This window comes from Bubalus bubalis, chromosome 4 (assembly GCF_019923935.1).
Source record: "Bubalus bubalis isolate 160015118507 breed Murrah chromosome 4, NDDB_SH_1, whole genome shotgun sequence".
NCBI classification, from domain to species: domain Eukaryota; kingdom Metazoa; phylum Chordata; class Mammalia; order Artiodactyla; family Bovidae; genus Bubalus; species Bubalus bubalis.
Window position 1 is genome coordinate 7,606,224 of NC_059160.1, and position 6,674 is coordinate 7,612,897.

The following is a 6,674-nucleotide window of genomic DNA, read 5'->3' on the forward strand; positions in this document are numbered from 1 at the left end:
TCCCCGCCCCAGACCTGCCCGGCCCGGGGAAGATACTTCTTGTTTCTCCACGGTAACCTCTTGCTATCACACCGACTCCGTTCTTCATTAAACAATTATTGAATACTTAAGAAGGTACTGTTCAGGCACCCTCCAGGAAAAACCTCGCCCTCTCCCTGATGAGAAATTAAATGTGCCCTAGTGCGGGGATGCCTAACAGAGAGACTGTTCCCTGTTTAGGCAGAAACTGGAATACTCACTCTTAGGTCCAATGGTATAAATGTCCCACATGCTCAAAATTCGGCAACACTCTACCTTGCATCACCATCTCCTGAAATAAACCTCAGATATGAGGATCTCTGCCTCATTCTTTTGGGGTTTCCCACAACGGTCCTTACAGTTCTAGGTGCTATAGTAGAGCTTTAAAAAAAAAAAAATTCATCTATTTGTCTGTGCTGGGTCTTCCTTGCTGTGTGGACTTTAGCTGCAGAGAGGTGGGGGTAGGGTGGGGGCTACTCTTCCTTGCAATCCGAAGGCTTCTTATTGCTGTGGACTCTCTTGTACAGAGCACCAGCTCTAGGATGCAAGGTCATTAGTTTTGGCACATGGGCTTCATTGCTCCACAGCATGTGGGATCTTCCCGGACCAGGGATCAGAACCCTGTTTCCTACATTGGCAGGCGGATTCTTTACCACTGAGCCATCAAGGAAATTCTACCATGGAGCTGTACAAACATCTTAAATCAGGAACAATCAGTTACTGTTTCACAAATGAGGAAACAGTGACCCTTCGGGTTTAGACACTTTTTAAGATCACATTTAATTGGAATTCAAGATTTATTCCAAATTCTTTGCCAATGCTATACTCTTAATTGAGAATCTAAATATAATAAGTAGGCCTTGACATGTGTTAAATATATTTCTAAATTTGAGGTCCACTAGATACATGTGAGTGGGCTTCCCTGATAGCTCAGTTGGTAAAGAATCCACATGCAATGCAGGAGACCCCGGTTCAATTCCTGGGTTGGGAAAATCCCCTGGAGAAGGGATAGGCTACCCACTCCAGTATTCTGGCCTAGAGAATTCCATGAACCGAATAGTCCATGGGGTCGCAAAGAGTCAGACACGACTGAGCAACTTTCAGTTTCAGTTCAGATACAGGTAAAAGTCTTTCTTAATTTGTTTTCTTCAAGACCTTCTACCTCCAACCACATACCCACGCTGTCCACGAGTACTCTTGGTTCTTCTGCCACCAAAAGGTATCCTATATTTTTAAAAATTATGTATTTTTTTATTTGACTACATCAGGTCTTAGTTGTGGTATGGGGGATCTTTATTTGTGGCATGAAGGAACTTTAGTTGAGGCATTTGAGTTCTTAACTGTGGCATGTGGGATCTAGTTCCCGAACCAGGGATCAATCCTGGGCCCCCCTGCATTGAGATTGCTGAGTCTTAGCCAATAGACAACCAGGGAAGTTCCCAGACACAGAATTTAGGGGAGGAGGTAAAGGGCTCCAGTTGGCAGAAAGATGTAACCAGAAACCTTTAAAGATTTTTAAGGAAGTAAGTAGATTGTTTAGATTTTGTTTTAAGAGCTCACTGGATGCTGCGTGGAGAGTGTGTTGGAGGTAGATCAAGGGAGCAGCAGGGGACCAGTTAGAAGGCTCCCATGCTGATCCAGGGGAGGGATGGTGGTGACCTGGACCAGGGCAGACTTAGAGGACTTGCAGAAAAGTAGAAGAATTTGAGAAGTATGTTGGAGGCAGTAATTAATTGTTTGGAGTAGGTTTGGAAGAGGGTGGAATCCAGAATGACTTTGGGTAAATGTGTCAGATGGGTTGACCATGTTCTGTAGTTGGTAAAAACTGTACAAGGAATAAGTGAGTTTGGGTGGTTGAATAGAGGGAATTAGGAGTTCTGCTTAGCCTGATATGCCTCCAAGAGGGCAAGAAGGTAGTGGAGTTCACCAGAGAGTCCTGAGTTAGAAATATAAACCCTGAAATTAAAAAAAAATTATTCGGCTGCACTCGGTTTTAGTTGCAGCACGCGGGATCTTTCGTTGTGGCGTATGGACTCTGTAACTGTGGTACATGGGCTCCAAGGTGCACAGGTTCGGTAGTTCGGGCACGCTGGCTTAGTTGCTCTGTGGCATGTGGGATCTTAGTTCCCCAACCAGGGATCGAACCTGCATCCCTCAGGTTGGAAGGAGGATTCTTAATCACTGAGCCACCAGGGAAGTTTCCTCAACACTTTGCTGTTGCAGTTTTCAACTGCAACTCCCTTTAAGATGAAATGAGAGTCAGAGTCCCTAAATCCATCTTCTCTATGATGGATTATTTTTCACATCTCAATGGATACATCATCAACAGTAGAAGAAAGCAGAAACTTGAGCTTTCCAGTTTCATGGCATTTCCACAAAAGTACCCAGCTTTGGGGGAGGGAAGGAAGCTGAGGCAGGTCCCAGTGATGAGAACTGTTAGCCTAAGTTGAAATGGCAGTTAATGAGGAATTCAGTTGAAACATCTTACTAAACACAGGTTGCTAAGCAACAGTGGCTACCCTGAAATAGTGTGGCTGTTTCTTCTGCAGTGGAGCTCCTGGGTCTTTGGTCTGAGCTGTCACAAAGGTATGCTTTTTGGCTGGTCTGAGCTATGCCTTTATATACAATCTTACATACTCCCCTCTTTCTGAGGCCTTTCCTCTGTGAGTCACTGCCCCTGTCTCTCCGGGATCATTAAATCTCTTGCACTCTGTTGGATCATTCCCAAATAACTGCACACATGTGCTCATGTGTCACCCATTCTAGACAAATAAATCCCTTGAAATCACCTCCTCTGTCCCTGACCATTGCACTCTTCTCTTCCACCCCTCGATGTCTTGAAAGAATTGTCTGTGCACACTACCTACCTCCATTTCTGCTGCTGCTGTCCCTACACTCCACCAAAAGCGCTCTGTCAAATTCAAGTACAATTTCTCTGATGTACAGCCACATCGCTGTTCTCTCAGTGGCATTTGCCAAAACTGATGACTCCATGCTTCCTGAAACACTGTTCTTTCTGGGTCCCTCATGGTTTTCCTCCTGCTTCTCTGGCCAGTCTCCTCCCCTTTGCAGGGCCTCCCTCTTATACCAGAACTCTAAGTCCAGGTGATTTTCAGGGCTCTGTCCTGCTTGCTTCTTTTATCTTCTCACCATAAGTGATGTCTTTCATTCTTAATGCTGTAAATACCATTTATATGGCTTGCATTCCCATCTTCAGTCTATGTGTTTGTCTGCTGAGTTCTAGACTTTTATATCTGTAGAGATAACTTACATCATAATAGAAAAACAGAACACTTTATTCCCTTAACCTAAACCTATTTCTCTCCTAGTTCCCCATTTCACTATCCAGCACCATTAGCCACTTAAGAACTGCTTCTTCATTTCCTCTTGCTCCGTTCCTTACTTTCAATCCATCAGCAAATCCCCTTAATTCTCCAAAACCTATCTCAAACATTTCCCCTTCTATCTCCACTGCCACCCCTTAAACAGACCACCATCATCCTGCTCTGGGTTTCACTGAAGCCTCCTAGCTGGTCTCTCTCCACGTCTTCTGTAAATTGGATTAATTCCTCTGCACAAGTGCAGGCTGGGAGCTCTTTTCCATATCATACCCCTCCTGTCTGGACTTTCTTCGATTCTCGTACAAGCTTTTGAGGAGAAGGCTGGGTGACTCAAAGTTGAAGTTAGCGAGGTAGGCAGGGCCGGAGTAAATCATTGAGTCAAATGATTTACTGCGTGCCCACTGTGCTCGGGCACAACACCTAAAGGCACAGTTCTCCCTCTTAGGGCTTCCGCTCCAATATAATCCAAAGGAAAGGAGACCAGCGCTTTCCCGCCCCAACCAGGGGCAGGCACGGTGCTAACCGCTTTGACACCCGGCCGGCCTCCACCCCCTCCCACCGCCCCGTGACTCTGGGCTGGCCTCAGTTCGCCTCATCTGCAAAATGGGACGATAACTGTTAGGCCCAGATCTTGGCGCGCCCCCTGGGGTTACGGGGCGGGAATGCCAGCCTGGGGCGGAGTTGCTCGCAATACCCGCCCCGCCCCATGGGTCACGTGGCCTGCCAGCGCGCGCGGGTTCCCGGCGCCAACCGCCGGCTGCCCCGGCCCGCCCCCGGCCCGCGCCCCGCCCCGCCCCACTCCGCGGGAAGGCTGCAGCTTCTGCTAGTGCGAGCGCGGCCAGACTGCTGAACAGCCCGGGGCCAGTCAGGGCGGGTCAGTGCCCGCCGTTTAGGGTAGGGGCGCTGGAGTCGTCGCGGGGCAGCGAGATAGGAGAACTACTGAACCGGGGGCTGCCAGAGCTGGGATGCCCGCCTGCCCGTGATCGGGAGGATGGGGCGGCACGACCCCCCACAGGCACACCCCCAACCATTTGTCTTGGGCTGAGGAGGGGGTCGCGGTCGGCCAGAGCCACGAGCACAGTGACTGGCACTCAGCGAGCCCTCAAAGTGTCCCGACCTTGACTGCAGCCCCCCGAGCGGGGAGAAAACAGGAGAGGGAGTGCCCTCTGGACTGACAAGAAACTAACTGCCATTGTTAGGTATCCAGGCTGGCCAGGCAGGGTCGCCACCGCATCCTTCTCCTGAGGCGCACGGAGCAGTCGTGTGTCCTAGGAGGTCGTGAGAGGCAGTGCTGGGGTGCGAACCCCGGGCCGTTTTTGTCTCTTGCCCGCTGCACTTGGCTGAGGAAAACGCGTACTCGAACCAGGCTTTGAAAGTTGAGAAGGGTTGGATGGTTGCAGATAACCGAGCGAGCTCTGCCCTGGTTCTCTGTGAGACCTTGGGAAGACGTTTGATCTCTGTAAGCCACACTTTGCTCTGACGTGAAAACGGCTGGACTTAGGAAGACATAACTATTATGTGAGTAGTGCTTTGCAAAGGATAGAGCACTTTCAGATACGTTGTCAGAGATAATTCCTCACAACGCACTGAGGAAGTGTTTTATTAGCCTCCCTATATAGACGGAGAAATTGTGTCCTAGAGACGTTTATAAAATCAGGGAGCAGGGGCAGAGCCTTAATGTTGAATAAATCAAAGGTATGTAGGAATACTGCCTGGCTGAGCATAGAGCTCTGAAAAGCTCAAACATGCTGTGACCTCAGCTGAGCTCCTAGCTATTAGTTTAAAGCAGCTCTTTTGCGGAATCTGCTTGCCCCTTCCCAAGTCCCAACGACTGTGTCCCAGCAAACAAGATCACCAGGCCCTAGCAGTTTGGACTCATACTATTTTTTAAACATTTCTTGGTTTGGGCTGGACCAACTATGAGGAGTCCTATAGGCAGAATCAAAAGTGGGAGGTAGGTAGAGAGGGGGTTGATTGAATTCTGAAAATTCCAGCTGACTATTTTGGGTTTTCTAAGTGAGCGTTCTTTTGAGGGTGTTGGTGATAGATAATTTTTGTCCTTCCTATTGACAGGTTCACCTCCTAGCAGATTACTGGAAGGCAAATGCAAAATGTAAGTAGGAATTTTGAAGTATCAGTTAAAGAACTGAAATAGTTTCTTTGTAGAATAATGGCAGTTAATTTGGTGGCACCACTTCTAGGTGTACAGTTAATTGATGGGTGCTTATCAAATGCCCATTTTTGAGGGGTGTATTTACTAATACATGTAGCAAGGTCTACGCAGCTGGCAGTTTATTATCACAGACACTGACAGGGACCCTAAGAGATGCTGTGTTTTTTTCAGTCCCCATCGGCCTGTGAAAGGGAGAGAGGCCAAGCGTTTTCTTCCGTGATGTGTGTCAGGTGTTTCCAGGCTGCCTGTTCTCACTGATCCTGTAACTTTGTTTTTCCCCACAACAAACTTAAAAGGCCGGAGGGGTTTTTATCCTTTTTAGAAATGAGGAGAGTGAAGCTTAGAAAAGTTAAGTAAATCAGCCTTGTTGGTGCTGAAAAAGCTTTTCACTAAACCACACTTTTCCCATTGTTGATCAATCCAGGTTCAGAGTCTGTGAATATTTAATAAACAGCTCCTTAGGCCCGGTGCCTTTGAGTATTTTATTTAATCCTCATGACAACCCACCATGCTTTTTGCTCATTTCAGCTGATCACCTTGAAATCAACTAGGAAACCTTAAAAAAAAAAAAAAAAAGCCCAATCCCTCCTGCAGGGAAGGGGATAAACATTTATAAATCCATGGTGATGTTCTAGCCCCTCTTTCTAAATGTGATGTAGTGCTGTGGGGACACATGAAGTAAGTAATTCCTTTAACGCAATCCTGACACTTCAAAAAGGGAGATGCAAAACAAGTGTGGGCCTTATCTAACAAATTGAATAGCAGGAGCATATTCTTCCACTGACCACAATTAAATCTGAAAATGTCACTGGTTTCCTATGATAAGCGCACTCAATAGTGATTAGTGGGACTAAGCACTAGTGTGACACTTGGACCAATTCAGTTCCGTCGCTCAGTCACGTCTGACTCTCTGTGACCCCATGGACTGCAGCACACCAGGCCTCCCTGTCCATCACCAACTCCCAGAGCCTACTCAAACTCACGTCCATCGAGTCGGTGATGCCATCCAGCCATCTCATCCTCTGTCGTGCCCTTCTCCCCCTGCCTTCAATCTTTCTAAGCATCAGGGTCTTTTTCAATGAGTCAGTTCTTTGCATCAGGTGGCCAAAGTATTGGAGCTTCAGCTTCAACATCAGTCCTTC